This window comes from Eriocheir sinensis, unplaced genomic scaffold (genome assembly GCF_024679095.1).
Source record: "Eriocheir sinensis breed Jianghai 21 unplaced genomic scaffold, ASM2467909v1 Scaffold179, whole genome shotgun sequence".
Lineage (NCBI taxonomy): Eukaryota > Metazoa > Arthropoda > Malacostraca > Decapoda > Varunidae > Eriocheir > Eriocheir sinensis.
Window position 1 is genome coordinate 516,357 of NW_026111172.1, and position 11,419 is coordinate 527,775.

The following is an 11,419-nucleotide window of genomic DNA, read 5'->3' on the forward strand; positions in this document are numbered from 1 at the left end:
TCTCTTCTAGCTTCTTTCATAGCCTCCTGCATCACTACTATAAATAGCAGTGGGCTGAGTGCTAACCCTTGATGGACGCCAACTCTGATGCTAAACTCCTCTGATATTCCAGCTGGAGCCTTCACTTTACTCGTTCAGTTTTCATACAATGCCATCACCAATTTGATCAATCTCTCAGGAACCATCTGCCTTCTCAGAGCCCATGCTATCACTTCTCTTGGAACTCTGTCAAACGCCTTCTCCAAATCCACAAAAACGTGATACAACATCTTTTTCTTCTCCTTATATCTCTCCTGCAATTGCCTCATCACAAATATAGCATCAGTAGTTGACCTGCCTTGCTGGAAACCAAACTGGATATCCTTTGTTTTAACTATATCTCTCAACCTTCTCTCCAGAATCTTCTCCCACAACTTCATTCCATGCTCTAGCAACCTGACTCCTCTGTACTTTCCACACACAAGTGCATCTCCCTTTCCTTTATAAATAGGGATAGTGTAACTACTCCCCCACTCTGTCGGAGCCCTCTCTTCTGTCTCTATGAACTCAAGGACCTTTTTCAGCTCTTGTACTCCAGTTTTTCCCGCATACTTCAAAAGATCCGTTGTTACTCCCGATGGACCTGGAGCTTTCCCCCTTTTCATCTTTTGCAGTGCCTCTTCCACCTCTTTTTCTGTCACACCCAGTATGGGACCCTCAACTTTTAAATCAGTGTTTCTTAAACTTTTTTGTGCAGCGGACCCCTTTTATTAAAATTACTCATGTAGCGGACCCTTTATTATTATAATTTTATTATATTAAATTACTTCCATCCCAATGTGACTTAGCCACTGTAAAAAGCCATCAGGATTTGGTGCTACAAAAATAGGAATTTATGACGTTTTGGCCGAAAATTTGACTGAAATCGATATTAAAAATTATCCTGCGGACCCCTTGGAACATTCCACGGACCCCTGGGGGTCCGCGGACCACACTTTAAGAAACACTGTTTTAAATGATCCTCTAGCTCGTATTGGTTTTCCTCATTTAGTAGTTCATTAAAATAACTCTTTCATCTTTGCATTACTTCAGCCTCTTCCACTTTAATATTACCATGTTTGTCCTTAACATATCTTGCACCAATACCATCCTTTCTTTCTTCCTTCATCTGCTTTGCCATTTTAAACATTTTCTGTTTCCCTTCTGCAGTGTCAATGTTCTGACTCCATTCTGTCCAAGCCCTCCCTTTTGCCACTGCTACTGCTCTCTTGACTAGTCTCGACTTTTCCTTGTATCTTCCTTTATGTCCTTCAGTTCTCTCTCTTTGCCACCTCTAATATACAGCTCTCTTCTCTTTTATTGCCTGCTGCAATGTAGGAGATTAGGAGTGCAAAAAACAAATCTTGGTTCTTATGAAGCACCACTCCAAACCAATATTCAGAGTAAATTAGCACATGAAAGAATTATTATTATAATGCATTTTCCTATATGTTTTACCTTGGGGAGGGGCCAGGGGGACAAGCCTCGTCAATTATAAAGTTGGGAGGCTTCAATTTCCTAAGTCCATTGTTGTTGTTTCATGAGGGCCTCTATAGACAGACTGAGCCTCATAGCTACCTTGCAGTGCACCATAGAAACTAGTTCCTAAGTCAGTAATATCCAGAACGCGCATGAATCATTAAGATTTCGGACATAAAACGGTCTTTACAAGTTCTACGTTATTTTCTTCTCTATATTAAAGCAAATAATGGTGCAAGTATTTGTATTTTATAATTTTAAAGGACTATATGCATTCATAAAGTGTTACTACGTGGGGGTGTATCGCGGTGACACGTAGGTAGCTTTCTGAATCTCAGTCTTCCTCGGGCCGCCATGATGGACGGATGGATTGACACTCAGGTCTTCTTTAGTCTCCTCAAATTATCATTCTACTTCACCTCTCGGTAAGTGTTAACTGACTATTTAGCCTCTTTATTGGTATGCATGTAGTTTGACAAAAGGAGCGGTTATTATCCACTTCTATACCAGATGTTTGTCTTGTGACACGTGTCACTTTGATTCACCCGTGAGGCCCCTTGCACCACACTGGGTCGTCAAATAACCCAAAACTGAGTCCTTGTGAGCCTTCAATATCACCATATTTGAAGAGACATGGGCATGTCACATGGAGTGCGCTTGGTGCCTCATGGGCGCATCAAGCTGTGACAAGCACATATAAAAAAAAACAGATATTGTTCAACACGTGCAACTCAAAATTAGAGTAAAACGGAGGCCATGGTGATAGGCAGCAATCAGTAGGTCACTCCCAGGTCAGTTGACAGCAGGAGCATCAGGGCCGGATGACAGGTTTATTTTGCACCACAAAGTATTCGGTAACAATGATCTAGCACCAACTTAGCAGAAGTGGACGGGTTAACAGTCAGTATTGTACCAAATATAATTGTTAAATATTTATTTTTAAAAATATCTGGAATGATAGGCTTAATTGGGGTTGCATGTTTTCAAATACTTGTTTCCTCTCACGGCAGGTTGCTATCAACACAGGGGTTTTTCCCCAATTTAGGAAAAATATAACAATCCCTAGGCTGTTGAGTGTCAAGTGTGGGACTGAAAAGTTGGGCAGATAGAGCTGCCCTCCTTAGTACAGGGGGGGTTGAGGGGGGCTTCGGGGGCAAAGTCCCCCTGTTAGAAAGAGGGGTCAAGGGGGGCAAAGTCCCCCTGTTTGCAGTTAGGTTATCAAGTTTGGTTGGAGTAGTTTAAATATACTTGACATGCGGTGTGGGCCGTCAAAAATTACGCAGCGCGGGACGGAGTTAGGTGGTGGCGGCCACTACGATGGGCATCTAATGACACGCCCAACACTTGTCAACAGACCGGATGTGGTGGTATCTGCCGCTGCTAGGTTGTTAAATTTTATTAACTGATTAAAAGATAATAGGTATAGGAAACTTTCCTATACCTATACCTATTGGGACTAGAGATTTTCCCCAATTTTAGGAAAATTTTGGAGGCCCATATTTCAGTCAGTTTGCCTTCTCACACCCAAAACCCTGATTCCCCATAGGTTCCCAGGCTTGTTTTGAGAAGTACAGGGGGAAAACGGGTTTTGTTTTGGGGTGGAGAGGACACATAAAAGGGAAATGTGGTCCCCCCCAAAAATCCCTGAAGTATGGAAGCAGGGACAAGGTGTATTCATCCACGATGAATAACTTGCTGACACGTCAGCAGGCAGAACACTCGTTGATGGATCGCTGTGGAGAGAGCCAGAAGAACACACTATAATGGACCGCTGTGATGAGTGCAACTTAGGTCTGCTGTAGTTTTATCACTCTCTGGTGCAGTTTTATCACTACTCTGGCAAGCCTAGAGAATTGTTTGATTTGTGTATCAGGCACAAATTAATTTTAGAAAAGAAAGACTGCGAACTTTGTGGAAAATCTGCTTCATTGGATTTTGGCAAAATTATGGAGGTGTCAGAAGTGAGTAGTAAGAGGAAAAAAGATAAGAGCAATGTGTAACTGGATGCAAAGTGTTTATAAGAATACTTTTTTTGAAAAAGCTCATCTCGATTTAGAAACTGTTTTAATTTTCATTAATGTGTATACGGGAATGTTTCTCATTTTTGTTTGTGAGAACTGAACTACAACTCAGCGACCCAATCATTGTGGACTGGGCGAGTTTCTGCCGGGAGGTGCTAGTGGAATGGTGTGTCAAACAAACTGGAAAAATTGGGGGACAAGGCAAAATAGTTGAAATAGACGAAAGTAAATTCGGAAAAAGAAAATATAATGTTGGCAGGGTCATTGAAGGTCAATGGGTATTTGGTAAACTGTGTTGCGAAACTCGTACGTGCTTCATGGTTCCTGTTGAAAAAAAAGAGACAGTGAAACACTTTTGAAAGTCATCGAAGAGCAGATTCAACCAGGAACCACTATTATTTCAGACTGCTGGAAAGCATATAATTGCCTCAATCAAAAGGGCTACAAACATTGAACAGTTAATCACAGTCTCAAATTTGTTGACCCTTCAACACTGGCACACACAAACAACATAGAGCGACTGTGGAGGGAAGCCTAAAGCAAGGTCCTGTAGTATGGGAGGAATAAGAAACACTTTGCGGGATATCTGGTTTGGTCTGAGTTTCTCATGACCCACAAGGACCCAAACAGAAGATTCCACCACTCTCGGAGTGAGGGCGTGAAGTCGTCGGTTTTGGATGAAGCGGGCACACTCGCAGCCGCTGTGACGGGCTGCGGGCATCACACAGTACAATGCAGATAGATGGGGAATGCGCGCTCTAGTATGTAACTGTGGGTCGGTCACATTCACAGGATTGTCACCACACTCAATATAACACTCTCTAGGCTATTGAGTGTTAAGTGTGGGACTGACAAGATGGGCAGATAGAGATGCCCTCCTTAGGACAGGGGGGACGAAGCCCCCCTGTTAGAAGGTATGTAAAGTTTGGTTGGGGTAATTTAAATGTATTCAACATGTGGTGTGGGATGGCGAAAACTATGCAGCGCGGGACGGATTGAGGCAGCGGTGGTGGTGGTGAGGGGGGGGTGAGGTTCCACTACGCTGACCATCCAATTACACACCAAACAATAGGATATGTTGGAATAGATTACAAGAGTATGCATTAGGGACTTTCCTTATTCTCGAGACTAGGGAATTTTCCCTGTTTTAGGGATTTATTTAGGGAAATTATGGAAGCCCATTTTTCAGAGATTTTGCCTTCCCCCTCCACCGTAACTGATAATGATGCATTGCAACCAAGGATAATACATTGCCACTTACTTAGTTGCTTAAATCAGTGTAATCTGCAATTGAAGTGATTACCAGTGATGATTTGTATATTGTAATCAATAAAAAAAAAATGCTCACCACCAAAGTCCGTTGGGTGTAATTCTGTAGTATTACCTTGGAAAAATTATTGAAGAGTTGTCATGAACTTATTCTTAAGTTACCAAAAAAGCATGTATACCCAGGTCACTCCCACTCCTTGTCTCAGCAGCTTCCCGTCCCCAGGCTCGACGAGCACGGTATGTAAGTGATGTTCACCACGGTCGACTTCAGAGGCCAAACCGTGAACAATGAAAATATCTGCAGCTATACTGGACACGAAGGTCAATATTTTGTTTCACCTGCCACTTTCCTACACCACTGCCACACGGTGACACATGCCATTCTAAATAGTCTTTACCATTTGACAATGATGTCCTAAATGACCACTTAAAATTCTTGTCTAATAATAAGGTGAATCTGTAGTGGTCCGTATTTACCCTGGCGCCCCAAACCCATCCGAGGATTAACGGCTGCGTGTAACAGTCACCTGGCACTGGGGTGGTCGGCGGTGCCTGGGGAGCCTGGGGCCACAGGGTGCACACCTCGACGCGGCTCGGCTTGAGTTCCCTCGTACTGAGTGCCAGTGTGGCTGGCCAGCGTTGCCAACTCAAAACTTCCAATGGCGCTAGATACACTCAACAAAAGTGCTAAACCTGTTGTCTACACGCTCTAAGAGAAAGGTAAGGAATAATACCTAAAGGAAAATAGGGTTTATGACACAGGTTACAGGTATTGGAAGGAACTGTTGCAAAAAACCGTTATAGAAAGCTATAAATGGAAGAACTGGAAGAACCGTGGTTGTGACAAATGTACGTCACTCTGCTTCAAAACTGCGACCGGTACGCGCAGGAGGCGGTTTTGGGGCGGAGCAGGGGGATGACGTCACTTGAAGCTAAAAAAAAAAAACTACCCGCCAGTTCAGGGGTGACTAAAGTCGGGGCTGTATGTGCACTCGAGCTGGATGTGCATTCTCGCCTCCTTTCACAGCGCGTTCAGGCAAGCCACTGACGAAAAAATATATGTCTTCTTATAGTGCTATTGCGTGACTAATTCCATTGCCTACAAATGGTGGTGTGGGTTGTGAGGGAAGGCATGATGAAGTGATTGATTTAAATCAGTCCGCCTTTCTTCGTTTTCTCTAAATCCCTGTTTCTCTAGTTTGGCTCCAAGCAGTGTCACGCATTTTTTTTTTTTTTTACGTTAGTGCCTATTGCGCCGGTAGGCTTGCTTGAGGGGCCTGGATGGTATTTGGCCCCAGCCCGTCATGGCGCAGGCAAGTGTTTATAGTGGCGCCATCTTCTCTTGGCTCATGCTGCCCCCCTGCCGGAACTCGTTCTTGATTCTTGGACGGCTTCCTCGAGTCCGGGTTGATTGGTGGTCTTCAGGACAGCATGTGGGTAGTTTTAAGCCACTCGGCGGTGACTGAAAAATCCGAGGTGGTAGCGTGGGGATTCGAACTCGTGTCGTCCATCACGTGGTGAATGTGGGCCCAGCACGCTACCGCTTCAGCCACCGCCTACCCTACGAAACCACGCCTCTGCTGTACGGGTCTCCTCCCACAATTAACCTGCGTATGACATGACTTGGTAATATTATAGACTTAGCGCTAAAGGTATACAAATATAAACATAGCTGGGCACGATAACAGAAAACCTTATTCCCGATAACCGATAACTGATAATGGAAAACCTTATCAGTGATAACCGATTTTCGTTAACTGGAGACACAAATATAATCGATAACCGATACCCGATATAAATCCACAATTCCGATACTAGCTAGCGATAAGTCCGATAGGCGAAAACGATACTATATTGATATTTCAAATAAAAAACATAAATGAATTCAAATTTCCATTATCTGTATTTTAGAAAACTTACAAAACCTGAAAACCACACGTTGACACGTACATATGGAGTAATACTAGAAATGCCTGAACCGGTGTTGTGTTATTTAGCGTCCCCATCATCATAAGCTGGCGCTTTTGTTTACAAACACTGGTCTCTCGTGAACTGCGCATGCTCAGACCAGCAAGCGTAGACCTGTACAGTGTACAGTCTCACAAAGCATTTTAACCGTAATAAAGAGTTGCTGGAAGGCTGAATCAGACATACAGTACCACTACCACCATCCTCGCTGTTTCTAGACAGACACTCTGTACGAGTTATATGTACAGAGTGTCGTTCTAGATACAGCGAGGATGGTGGTACTTTTTGTCTGATTCAGCCATCCAGCAACTACTCTTAATGTGTTAAAAAGCTTTGTGAGACTGTACAAGGCTACGCTTACTGGTCTGAATGTTGCGCAGTTCACGAGAGACCAGTGTTTGTAAACAAAAGCGCCAGCTTTTGACGATGGGACACCAAATAACACAACACCGGGTGCCTTCAATACCATGGCATGCTCACAAACGAATATGGAATATCAAATTTGAGGCAGTGAATAATCATTTTTAGGGCAGTTAAATGATTTTTCTCTTTGATATATTGATTTTTGGGTCTAACATAAAGAAATAACCTATAGTGTTCTAATGTTCATGATAAGTATGAAATCTCTTCACCGAAGATATTTCATACCCCGAAGTTTTTTCAAACAACACCGGGCGCCCGGGCCAGGCATGCGCACTAAGGAGGAGACAACGTTTTTTTTTTTTTTCTGAGGCGGAAAAAGTAGCGATTATCGCTAATTTGGTTACAGATGTAACGAAGATACCGATATATATTTAAATTAGCAGCGGATGGCCGATAACCCGATTTTGTTATCAGCGATAAGGTATCGCTATACCTTATCGAGATAACGCCCAGCTTTGGATATAACGTAGCAAAAACGTAACGGGATGTAGCAAATGGGTTGTTAAAAGGTGATGTGGACGCGGTAAAAAGGTAATAGAAAGCACGGCCTATGAAGATAAATCGTGGTAGTATTGCGAATTTATTGATCGCAATATACACTTGTAAGGCCTGAATCACACCCACCGACTCACCTGTGACAGGCTGCGAGGTTACCTGATCCTTCCTCCCCAAAACTACCACAATGTCCATTCCCCCATGGGCCCACTAGGAACGAGATACCAGGTATACTTATGGTTGTAGGGTTTTCATAATGTTGGTCTGAAGTGTGTCGGCTAAGGTGTGCCGGCTCGTAGCATATATATATATATATATATATATATATATATATATATATATATATATATATATATATATATATATATACACAGTTCTCCTGCTGCCCGCACGCGGGTTGCTTGGTTTACGCTCCCGTGACCCGTCCCCCACGCTGACTTTGTTATGAAAAACAAAGCCAAAAAACGTCGCCTTGCTCGGTCCAGGCAGCTTCTCCGGCGGGAGCGTGCTTCCTCCCTTCCTGGCAATGAGCCCAGAGACCGTTCACGGAGTCCTGCCAACAGTCAAGCCGGTAGTACAACAAGTGACGCCTCCTCCACCTCCTCGCCATCGCCCGCCACAATGGAAGAAAAGTCACGCTCGGAGTCACCCTCCTCGCCGCCCGTGCCTCAGCTGAGTCCTCCCGGTCCGGCAGAAGCGGCTCTCGTCCCTCCCGCCCCGGAAGAGGGTCACAGTATGGATGTATCAGCAGCTGCGGGTGTTACTGCTACACAGGGACAGGTGCCCAAGACACGGCGCAGTTTGTTGTGGCCCCTCACCACAGGTCAGAACTCGACGGCTGCCAAACACCTGTGGTTCATGGGACTCCTCCAACAGCACCCAGAGGCCAACCCGCTGTTCAAGGAAGGTAGGAACGTTCCTTACATCACGCTGGATACTGGGCCAGTGTACGACCAGCTTGTGACGCAGGGCTTTTTTGGGGAGATCCTGGTCCCGTTGGAATGGTCACCAAGAGCTGTTCTCGTTCATAGTGTGCCCACCTATGTGTCGGTGAACTGCTTAGCCACTCCTCCGGGCTTTCTGTCACTGAAGAGGCGGTTTGTGGGACTGGAGGCGCGTCCACAACTACTTGGTTCAGTGCAGGGTGACATTCCTGATGAAGTGTGGATATGTGGTGTTGGCAGAAGCGGGTCACTCCTTACCGACATGAGCCTGACATCTGCCACCATTGCAGTCGCTGGGGTCATAAGGACTGGAAGTGTAGATCCTTGCCTCGGTGTCGGTTCTGTGCTGGCCGCCACCTTTCGGAGGAGTGTCGGAAACGTATCCAGGACGGTGCCTCCATTCCTCCTCGGTGCTGCAATTGTGGTGGTCCTCATAATGCCCACTCCAGGGCGTGTCCTGTGAAACCTGCCCCCTTCTTCAGCCCCCTTCGGGAGCAGTCAGACCCCTACACCCATCAAACTGTCCCTTCTGCAGCCTACCGCCCTGCACCGCCCCCTGCCCATAATGCCTGGGAAACTCCTTTACCAAGCTCTGGACCTCGACAACCTTCCGCTGGCACTGTCAGTGAGTCCTCACCTGCCCCTGCAGTCCCCGCTGGGGGTCCACTAGTCTCCGCTTCTGCTGCTGACCTCTCTAGTAGTATTCTACTTTCCCTACAAAAGGAAATAGCCAACCTCTCAGTTGTCCTGGCTCAAGTTTCTGTGCGCCTCACTGCCGTGGAAGCTCGCCCTGCTCCCCTTGCTCCATGTCCTCCTCCTGGCCCGGCTCCTGTGACTGCTGACGCTGGAGGGTCCTCTTCTCTGCCGCTTTCGCCGGCGGCCGATCCCCAGCCTCAGGCAACAGCCAGTACCCCTCTCAGCTCAGTTCCTCCTGTGCAGGCTACGGGAACCCATGTAGCTTCGCACACCTCCGGCAGGGGTGCCCAGATTGTGGGTGACTCTGGCCTGACCGCAGTCTACTCTCGGCTGGATTCACCGGAGACTTCGGTAGCGGGCATACATACTATCATGTAGGCCATCCTTGCAAGAATGGATGGCACTCAGCAGCAGCCACTGAATATCTCCTTGACCTCGTAATGGCCTGCACGACCTATCGCTTCCTGACCTGGAACATTAACGGGCTGCGTGCCCGGTTCACTGATCTCCACTCATTGTTATAACACAGAAACCCGACGTCATTGCCCTACAAGAGGTCGGGCCCGAGGTGCCACAGTTGAGAGGTTATGTGAATCACTCTAGGACCTGGAGATGGCAGCAGTAGAGGGTTAACAACATATGTCAAACATGGACTTCCTGTTACTTTTCATGAAATGGGGGTTACGGGGTATGGAGTTTCTTATTGTGTGTCTGCATGTTCCTAATGGTCCCCTGTATTGTATAAATTTGTATGTTCATGCTTGTGCCTTTCGTGCTGACAACCTCCCAGGTTGCTTCTTGGAAGAAAAATCATTGCTAATGGGGGATCTCAATGCTCGTCATAAGGACCTAGGCAATGTAAATGGGATTCGTTGGAAAGCTTTTCTTGACGCCACAGATACTGTAACGCTCACAGGTGACTGTCCCTACACACACTCAAGGTGGCAGGTTAGACTATGCAGCCCTGTCCAACATGCCCCCGTGTTCTATTGAGACTTGCTTGTTGCCTACTTTACTCAGCGACCACTTTGCTCTGGAAACTACTCTCCCTTGGTCTTTTGTGCCTATTACACCTAGAAAGAGGCTTACTGTTCCTGCTGCCCGAGTGCAAAGGCTTGTTTCATGTGTTGAGTCTTGGTACACTGTTGCCAAGGCTACCTTCTCTGATGTTAATTCCTTGTATCAGGGCCTTGTTGCAGTTATTGAAGGCTTTGTGTCCCCATCTTAAGCCCCAAATACACTACCGAATTTTGGCCACGAACTTGACGCCGAATCAGTTCGTGAAAAAATTCGGCGACCGGTTCGCTGACATGACCAAGATTCTTACAGTTCGTGACCATTCGGCGACATGTCGGCGAATGCTCAAGACAATTCGGGGATAGTTCGGAGACATGTCGCCGACTATTCGGCGTCCATGTCGCCGAGCTCAAAATCTGAAATTTTAACGGTTTTTTGTTCGTGGAATAACTGGCGACAAGTCTCCGAATTGTCTTCGCATGTCCCCGAAGTGTCGGCGACATGTCGGGGACAATTCTCCGACAGTGCCAAGATTTCTGACAGCTGATCATCTGATGCCCCTGTAGCATATAAAAGCACGGGAATCCGCGCCTACCTCAAGGACTAGTACAACACCCGGGGAGCAGTGGCCTGACAGGACAGAATTGTGGGCGAGTAAATACCATGTGTGGTAATATGTATGATAGTATGTGTACTAAAATGTATAAATCTGACTTGTTTTTGTTTTGCTCTCCTTCAAATATTTTAGAATAAATGTATGTTTACGTAATATCAGTAAACAAACCAATAACTGAAAGAAGAAATAAATTTAAATAACTGAAAATGAAACAAAGGTTAAATAATGGCAGAATAATGATATTAAGAAATAAATAAAATAATAAATACTATATATATATATATATATATATATATATATATATATATATATATATATATATATATATATATATATATATATATATATATATATATATATATATATATATATATATATATAGTAGGATATCAATGTATTATTATTATTTAATATCACCACGAATTAGGCATATAATTGTCAATGGAAAAAACCCACGACAGATAGATCACGCC

At 45.1% G+C, this 11,419-nt stretch overlaps 1 protein-coding gene and 1 pseudogene across 2 annotated transcripts in view; one reads left to right on the forward strand and one right to left on the reverse strand.

Moving 5' to 3' along the window:
• LOC126990588 (histidine protein methyltransferase 1 homolog) overlaps nt 1-5,460 on the reverse strand; it is a 102,821-nt gene extending 97,361 nt beyond the window's left edge. The window contains exon 1 of one of the 2 annotated variants that reach the window (XM_050849224.1): nt 5,315-5,460. The gene's annotated coding sequence lies outside the window, so the exon portion shown is untranslated. Of the gene's footprint in view, nt 1-5,264 lie in introns of both variants that reach the window. The other variant, XM_050849225.1, reaches the window with a different exon arrangement.
• On the forward strand, nt 3,408-4,056 carry LOC126990589 (uncharacterized; annotated as a pseudogene).
• Nucleotides 5,461-11,419: the final 5,959 nt, after the last annotated feature.